An 8,391-nucleotide genomic window follows, 5' to 3' on the forward strand; every position below is an offset into this window, starting at 1 on the left:
TGCGTGTGAGGGCGCGGGTTAGTGTTAGCGTACGGGTTAGGATTAGGGCACGGGTGAGGGTCAGGCTTCGGGGAAGGGTTAGGGTTAGGGTTCGGGCTAGGGTTAGGGTTAGGGGACGGGAACGGTTTATGGTCCAGGTGAGGGTACGGCAACGCTTTAGGGGGAGCGTGCGTGTGAGGGCGCGGGTTAGTGTTAGCGTACGGGTTAGGATTAGGGGACGGGTGAGGGTCAGGCTTCGGGGAAGGGTTAGGGTTAGGGTTCGGGCTAGGGTTAGGGTTAGGGGACGGGGACGGTTTAGGGTCCAGGTGAGGGTACGGCAACGCTTTAGGGGGAGCGTGCGTGTGAGGGCGTGGGTTAGTGTTAGCGTACGGGTTAGGATTAGGGGACGGGTGAGGGTCAGGCTTCGGGGAAGTGTTAGGGTTAGGGTTCGGGCTAGGGTTAGGGTTAGGGGACGGGGACGTTTTAGGGTCCAGGTGAGGGTACGGCAACGCTTTAGGGGGAGCGTGCGTGTGAGGGCACGGGTTAGTGTTAGCGTACGGGTTAGGATTAGGGGACGGGTGAGGGTCAGGCTTGGGGGAAGGGTTAGAGTTAGGGTTCGGGCTAGGGTTAGAGTTAGGGGACGGGGACGGTTTAGGGTCCAGGTGAGGGTACGGCAACGCTTTAGGGGGAGCGTGCGTGTGAGGGCGCGGGTTAGTGTTAGCGTACGGTTTAGGATTAGGGGACGGGTGAGGGTCAGGCTTCGGGGAAGGGTTAGGGTTAGGGTTTGGGCTAGGGTTAGGGTTAGGGGACGGGGACGGTTTAGGGTCCAGGTGAGGGTACGGCAACGCTTTAGGGGGAGTGTGCGTGTGAGGGCGCGGGTTAGTGTTAGCGTACGGGTTAGGATTAGGGGACGGGTGAGGGTCAGGCTTCAGGGAAGGGTTAGGGTTTGGGTTCGGGCTAGGGTTAGGGTTAGGGGACGGGGACGGTTTAGGGTCCAGGTGAGGGTACGGCAACGCTTTAGGGGGAGCGTGTGTGTGAGGGCGCGTGTTAGTGTTAGCGTACGGGTTAGGATTAGGGGACGGGTGAGGGTCAGGCTTCGGGGAAGGGTTAGGGTTAGGGTTCGGGCTAGGGTTAGGGTTAGGGGACGGGGACGGTTTAGGGCCCAGGTGAGGGTACGGCAACGCTTTAGGGGGAGCGTGCGTGTGAGGGCGCGGGTTAGTGTTAGCGTACGTGTTAGGATTAGGGGACGGGTGAGGGTCAGGCTTCAGGGAAGGGTTAGGGTTAGGGTTCGGGCTAGGGTTAGGGTTAGGGGACGGGGACGGTTTAGGGTCCAGGTGAGGGTACGGCAACGCTTTAGGGGGAGCGTGCGTGTGAGGGCGCGGGTTAGTGTTAGCGTACGGGTTAGGATTAGGGGACGGGTGAGGGTCAGGCTTCGGGGAAGGGTTAGGGTTAGGGTTCGGGCTAGGGTTAGGGTTAGGGGACGGGGACGGTTTAGGGCCCAGGTGAGGGTACGGCAACGCTTTAGGGGGAGCGTGCGTGTGAGGGCGCGGGTTAGTGTTAGCGTACGTGTTAGGATTAGGGGACGGGTGAGGCTCAGGCTTCGGGGAAGGGTTAGTGTTTGGGTTCGGGCTAGGGTTAGGGTTAGGGGACGGGGACGGTTTAGGGTCCAGGTGAGGGTACGGCAACGCTTTAGGGGGAGCGTGCGTGTGAGGGCGCGGGTTAGTGTTAGCGTACGGGTTAGGATTAAGGCACGGGTGAGGGTCAGGCTTCGGGAAAGCGTTAGGGTTAGGGTTCCGGCTAGGGTTAGGGTTAGGGGACGGGGACGGTTTAGGGTCCAGTTGAGGGTACGGCAACGCTTTAGGGGGAGCGTGCGTGTGAGGGCGCGGGTTAGTGTTAGCGCACGGGTTAGGATTAGGGCACGGGTGAGGGTCAGGCTTCGGGGAAGGGTTAGGGTTAGGGTTCGGGCTAGGGTTAGGTTTAGGGGACGGGGACGGTTTAGGGTCCAGGTGAGGGTACGGCAACGCTTTAGGGGGAGCGTGCGTGTGAGGGCGCGGGTTAGTGTTAGCGTACGGGTTAGGATTAGCGAACGGGTGAGGTTCAGGCTTCGGGGAAGGGTTAGGGCTATGGTTCTGGCTAGGGTTAGGGTTAGGGGACGGGGACGGTTTAGGGTCCAGGTGAGGGTACGGCAACGCTTTAGGGGGAGCGTGCGTGTGAGGGCGCGGGTTAGTGTTAGCATACGGGTTAGGATTAGGGGACGGGTGAGGGTCAGGCTTCGGGGAAGGGTTAGGGTTAGGGTTCGGGCTAGGGTTAGGGTTAGGGGACGGGGACGGTTTAGGGTCCAGGTGAGGGTACGGCAACGCTTTAGGGGGAGCGTGCGTGTGAGGGCGCAGGTTAGTGTTAGCGTACGTGTTAGGATTAGGGGACGGGTGAGGCTCAGGCTTCGGGGAATTGTTAGGGTTTGGGTTCGGGCTAGGGTTAGGGTTAGGGGACGGGGACGGTTTAGGGTCCAGGTGAGGGTACGGCAACGCTTTAGGGGAGCGTGCGTGTGAGGGCGTGGGTTAGTGTTAGCGTACGGGTTAGGATTAAGACACGGGTGAGGGTCAGGCTTCGGGAACGGGTTAGGGTTAGGGTTCGGACTAGGGTTAGGGTTAGGGGACGGGGACGGTTTAGGGTCCAGTTGAGGGTACGGCAACGCTTTAGGGGGAGCGTGTGTGTGAGGGCGCGGGTTAGTGTTAGCGTACGGGTTAGGATTAGCGGACGGGTGAGGGTCAGGCTTCGGGGAAGGGTTAGGGCTATGGTTCTGGCTAGGGTTAGGGTTAGGGGACGGGGACGGTTTAGGGTACAGGTGAGGGTACGGCAACGCTTTAGGGGGAGTGTGCGTGTGAGGGCGCGGGTTAGTGTTAGCATACGGGTTAGAATTAGGGGACGGGTGAGGGTCAGGCTTCGGGGAAGGGTTAGGGTTAGGGTTCGGGCTAGGGTTAGGGTTAGGGGACGGGGATGGTTTAGGGTCCAGGTGAGGGTACGGCAACGCTTTAGGGGGAGCGTGCGTGTGAGGGCGCAGGTTAGTGTTAGCGTACGGGTTAGGATTAGGGGACGGGTGAGGGTCAGGCTTCGGGGAAGGGTTAGGGTTAGGGTTCGGGCTAGGGTTAGTGTTAGGGGACGGGGACGGTTTAGGGTCCAGATGAGGGTACGGCAACGCTTTAGGGGGAGCGTGCGTGTGAGGGCGCGGGTTAGTGTTAGCGTACGGGTTAGGATTAGGGGACGGGTGAGGGTCAGGCTTCGGGGACGGGTTAGGGTTAGGGTTCGGGCTAGGGTTAGGGTTAGGGGACGGGGACGGTTTAGGGTCCAGGTGAGGGTACGGCAACGCTTTTGGGGGAGCGTGCGTGTGAGGGCGCGGGTTAGTGTTAGCGTACGGGTTAGGATTAGGGGACGGGTTAGGGTCAGGCTTCGGGGAAGGGTTAGGGTTAAGGTTCGGGCTAGGGTTAGGGTTAGTGGACGGGGACGGTTTAGGGTCCAGGTGAGGGTACGGCAACGCTTTAGGGGGAGCGTGCGTGTGAGGGCGCGGGTTAGTGTTAGCGTACGGGTTAGGATTACGGGACGGGTGAGGGTCAGGCTTCAGGGAAGGGTTAGGGTTAGGGTTCGGGCTAGGGTTAGGGTTAGGGGACGGGGACGGTTTAGGGTCCAGGTGAGGGTACGGCAACGCTTTAGGGGGAGCGTGCGTGTGAGGTCGTGGGTTAGTGTTAGCGTACGGGTTAGGATTAAGGGACTGGTGAGTGTCAGGCTTCGGGGAAGGGTTAGGGTTAGGGTTCGGGCTAGGGTTAGGGTTAGGGGACGGGGACGGTTTAGGGTCCAGGTGAGGGTACGGCAACGCTTTAGGGGGAGCGTGCGTGTGAGGGCGCGGGTTAGTGTTAGCGTACAGGTTAGGATTAGGGCACGGGTGAGGGTCAGGCTTTGGGGAAGGGTTAGGGTTAGGGTTCGGGCTAGGGTTAGGGTTAGGGGACGGGGACGGTTTAGGGTCCAGGTGAGGGTACGGCAACGCTTTAGGGGGAGCGTGCGTGTGAGGGCGCGGGTTAGTGTTAGCGTACGGGTTAGGATTAGGGGACGGGTGAGGGTCAGGCTTCGGGGAAGGGTTAGGGTTAGGGTTCGGGCTAGGGTTAGGGTTAGGGGACGGGGACGGTTTAGGGTCCAGGTGAGGGTACGGCAACGCTTTAGGGGGAGCGTGCGTGTGAGGGTGCGGGTTAGTGTTAGCGTACGGGTTAGGATTAGCGGACGGGTGAGGGTCAGGCTTCGGGGAAGGGTTAGGGTTAGTGTTCGGGCTAGGGTTAGGGTTAGGGGACGGGGACGGTTTAGGGTCCAGGTGAGGGTACGGCAACGCTTTAGGGGGAGCGTGCGTGTGAGGGCGCGGGTTACTGTTAGCGTACGGGTTAGGATTATGGACGGGTGAGGGTCAGGCTTCGGGCAAGGGTTAGGGTTAGGGTTCGGGCTAGGGTTAGGGTTAGGGGACGGGAACGGTTTAGGGTCCAGGTGAGGGTACGGCAACGCTTTAGGGGGAGCGTGCGTGTGAGGGCGCGGGTTAGTGTTAGCGTACGGGTTAGGATTAGGGGACGGGTGAGGGTCAGGCTTCGGGGAAGGGTTAGGGTTAGGGTTCGGGCTAGGGTTAGGGTTAGGGGACGGGGACGGTTTAGGGTCCAGGTGAGGGTACGGCAACGCTTTAGGGGGAGCGTGCGTGTGAGGGCGCGGGTTAGTGTTAGCGTACGGTTTAGGATTAGGGGACGGGTGAGGGTCAGGCTTCGGGGAAGTGTTAGGGTTAGGGTTTGGGCTAGGGTTAGGGTTAGGGGACGGGGACGGTTTAGGGTCCAGGTGAGGGTACGGCAACGCTTTAGGGGGAGTGTGCGTGTGAGGGCGCGGGTTAGTGTTAGCGTACGGGTTAGGATTAGGGGACGGGTGAGGGTCAGGCTTCAGGGAAGGGTTAGGGTTTGGGTTCGGGCTAGGGTTAGGGTTAGGGGACGGGGACGGTTTAGGGTCCAGGTGAGGGTACGGCAACGCTTTAGGGGGAGCGTGCGTGTGAGGGCGCGTGTTAGTGTTAGCGTACGGGTTAGGATTAGGGGACGGGTGAGGGTCAGGCTTCGGGGAAGGGTTAGGGTTAGGGTTTGGGCTAGGGTTAGGGTTAGGGGACGGGGACGGTTTAGGGCCCAGGTGAGGGTACGGCAACGCTTTAGGGGGAGCGTGTGTGTGAGGGCGCGGGTTAGTGTTAGCGTACGGGTTAGGATTAGGGGACGGGTGAGGGTCAGGCTTCGGGGAAGGGTTAGGGTTAGGGTTCGGGCTAGGGTTAGGTTTAGGGGACGGGGACGGTTTAGGGTCCAGGTGAGGGTACGGCAACGCTTTAGGGGGAGCGTGCGTGTGAGGGCGCGGGTTAGTGTTAGCGTACGGGTTAGGATTAGCGGACGGGTGAGGGTCAGGCTTCGGGGAAGGGTTAGGGCTATGGTTCTGGCTAGGGTTAGGGTTAGGGGACGGGGACGGTTTAGGGTCCAGGTGAGGGTACGGCAACGCTTTAGGGGGAGCGTGCGTGTGAGGGCGCGGGTTAGTGTTAGCATACGGGTTAGGATTAGGGGACGGGTGAGGGTCAGGCTTCGGGGAAGGGTTAGGGTTAGGGTTCGGGCTAGGGTTAGGGTTAGGGGACGGGGACGGTTTAGGGTCCAGGTGAGGGTACGGCAACGCTTTAGTGGGAGCGTGCGTGTGAGGGCGCAGGTTAGTGTTAGCGTACGTGTTAGGATTAGGGGACGGGTGAGGTTCAGGCTTCGGGGAATTGTTAGGGTTTGGGTTCGGGCTAGGGTTAGGGTTAGGGGACGGGGACGGTTTAGGGTCCAGGTGAGGGTACGGCAACGCTTTAGGGGAGCGTGCGTGTGAGGGCGTGGGTTAGTGTTAGCGTACGGGTTAGGATTAAGGCACGGGTGAGGGTCAGGCTTCGGGAACGGGTTAGGGTTAGGGTTCGGACTAGGGTTAGGGTTAGGGGACGGGGACGGTTTAGGGTCCAGTTGAGGGTACGGCAACGCTTTAGGGGGAGCGTGCGTGTGAGGGCGCGGGTTAGTGTTAGCGTACGGGTTAGGATTAGCGGACGGGTGAGGGTCAGGCTTCGGGGAAGGGTTAGGGCTATGGTTCTGGCTAGGGTTAGGGTTAGGGGACGGGGACGGTTTAGGGTCCAGGTGAGGGTACGGCAACGCTTTAGGGGGAGTGTGCGTGTGAGGGCGCGGGTTAGTGTTAGCATACGGGTTAGAATTAGGGGACGGGTGAGGATCAGGCTTCGGGGAAGGTTTAGGGTTATAGTTCGGGCTAGGGTTAGGGTTAGGGGACGGGGATGGTTTAGGGTCCAGGTGAGGGTACGGCAACGCTTTAGGGGGAGCGTGCGTGTGAGGGCGCAGGTTAGTGTTAGCGTACGGGTTAGGATTAGGGGACGGGTGAGGGTCAGGCTTCGGGGACGGGTTAGGGTTAGGGTTCGGGCTAGGGTTAGGGTTAGGGGACGGGGACGGTTTAGGGTCCAGGTGAGGGTACGGCAACGCTTTAGGGGGAGCGTGCGTGTGAGGGTGCGGGTTAGTGTTAGCGTACGGGTTAGGATTACGGGACGGGTGAGGGTCAGGCTTCAGGGAAGGGTTAGGGTTAGGGTTCGGGCTAGGGTTAGGGTTAGGGGACGGGGACGGTTTAGGGTCCAGGTTAGGGTACGGCAACGCTTTAGGGGGAGTGTGCGTGTGAGGGCGCGGGTTAGTGTTAGCGTACGGGTTAGGATTAGGGGACGGGTGAGGGTCAGGCTTCAGGGAAGGGTTAGGGTTTGGGTTCGGGCTAGGGTTAGGGTTAGGGGACGGGGACGGTTTAGGGTCCAGGTGAGGGTATGGCAACGCTTTAGGGGGAGCGTGCGTGTGAGGGCGCGTGTTAGTGTTAGCGTACGGGTTAGGATTAGGGGACGGGTGAGGGTCAGGCTTCGGGGAAGGGTTAGGGTTAGGGTTCGGGCTAGGGTTAGGGTTAGGGGACGGGGACGGTTTAGGGCCCAGGTGAGGGTACGGCAACGCTTTAGGGGGAGCGTGTGTGTGAGGGCGCGGGTTAGTGTTAGCGTACGGGTTAGGATTAGGGGACGGGTGAGGGTCAGGCTTCGGGGAAGGGTTAGGGTTAGGGTTCGGGCTAGGGTTAGGTTTAGGGGACGGGGACGGTTTAGGGTCCAGGTGAGGGTACGGCAACGCTTTAGGGGGAGCGTGCGTGTGAGGGCGCGGGTTAGTGTTAGCGTACGGGTTAGGATTAGCGGACGGGTGAGGGTCAGGCTTCGGGGAAGGGTTAGGGCTATGGTTCTGGCTAGGGTTAGGGTTAGGGGACGGGGACGGTTTAGGGTCCAGGTGAGGGTACGGCAACGCTTTAGGGGGAGCGTGCGTGTGAGGGCGCGGGTTAGTGTTAGCATACGGGTTAGGATTAGGGGACGGGTGAGGGTCAGGCTTCGGGGAAGGGTTAGGGTTAGGGTTCGGGCTAGGGTTAGGGTTAGGGGACGGGGACGGTTTAGGGTCCAGGTGAGGGTACGGCAACGCTTTAGTGGGAGCGTGCGTGTGAGGGCGCAGGTTAGTGTTAGCGTACGTGTTAGGATTAGGGGACGGGTGAGGTTCAGGCTTCGGGGAATTGTTAGGGTTTGGGTTCGGGCTAGGGTTAGGGTTAGGGGACGGGGACGGTTTAGGGTCCAGGTGAGGGTACGGCAACGCTTTAGGGGAGCGTGCGTGTGAGGGCGTGGGTTAGTGTTAGCGTACGGGTTAGGATTAAGGCACGGGTGAGGGTCAGGCTTCGGGAACGGGTTAGGGTTAGGGTTCGGACTAGGGTTAGGGTTAGGGGACGGGGACGGTTTAGGGTCCAGTTGAGGGTACGGCAACGCTTTAGGGGGAGCGTGCGTGTGAGGGCGCGGGTTAGTGTTAGCGTACGGGTTAGGATTAGCGGACGGGTGAGGGTCAGGCTTCGGGGAAGGGTTAGGGCTATGGTTCTGGCTAGGGTTAGGGTTAGGGGACGGGGACGGTTTAGGGTCCAGGTGAGGGTACGGCAACGCTTTAGGGGGAGTGTGCGTGTGAGGGCGCGGGTTAGTGTTAGCATACGGGTTAGAATTAGGGGACGGGTGAGGGTCAGGCTTCGGGGAAGGGTTAGGGTTAGGGTTCGGGCTAGGGTTAGGGTTAGGGGACGGGGATGGTTTAGGGTCCAGGTGAGGGTACGGCAACGCTTTAGGGGGAGCGTGCGTGTGAGGGCGCAGGTTAGTGTTAGCGTACGGGTTAGGATTAGGGGACGGGTGAGGGTCAGGCTTCGGGGACGGGTTAGGGTTAGGGTTCGGGCTAGGGTTAGGGTTAGGGGACGGGGACGGTTTAGGGTCCAGGTGAGGGTACGGCAACGCTTTAGGGG

The sequence above is a fragment of the Stenella coeruleoalba genome (assembly GCF_951394435.1).
Source record: "Stenella coeruleoalba genome assembly, chromosome: 15".
Classification (NCBI taxonomy): Eukaryota; Metazoa; Chordata; class Mammalia; order Artiodactyla; family Delphinidae; genus Stenella; species Stenella coeruleoalba.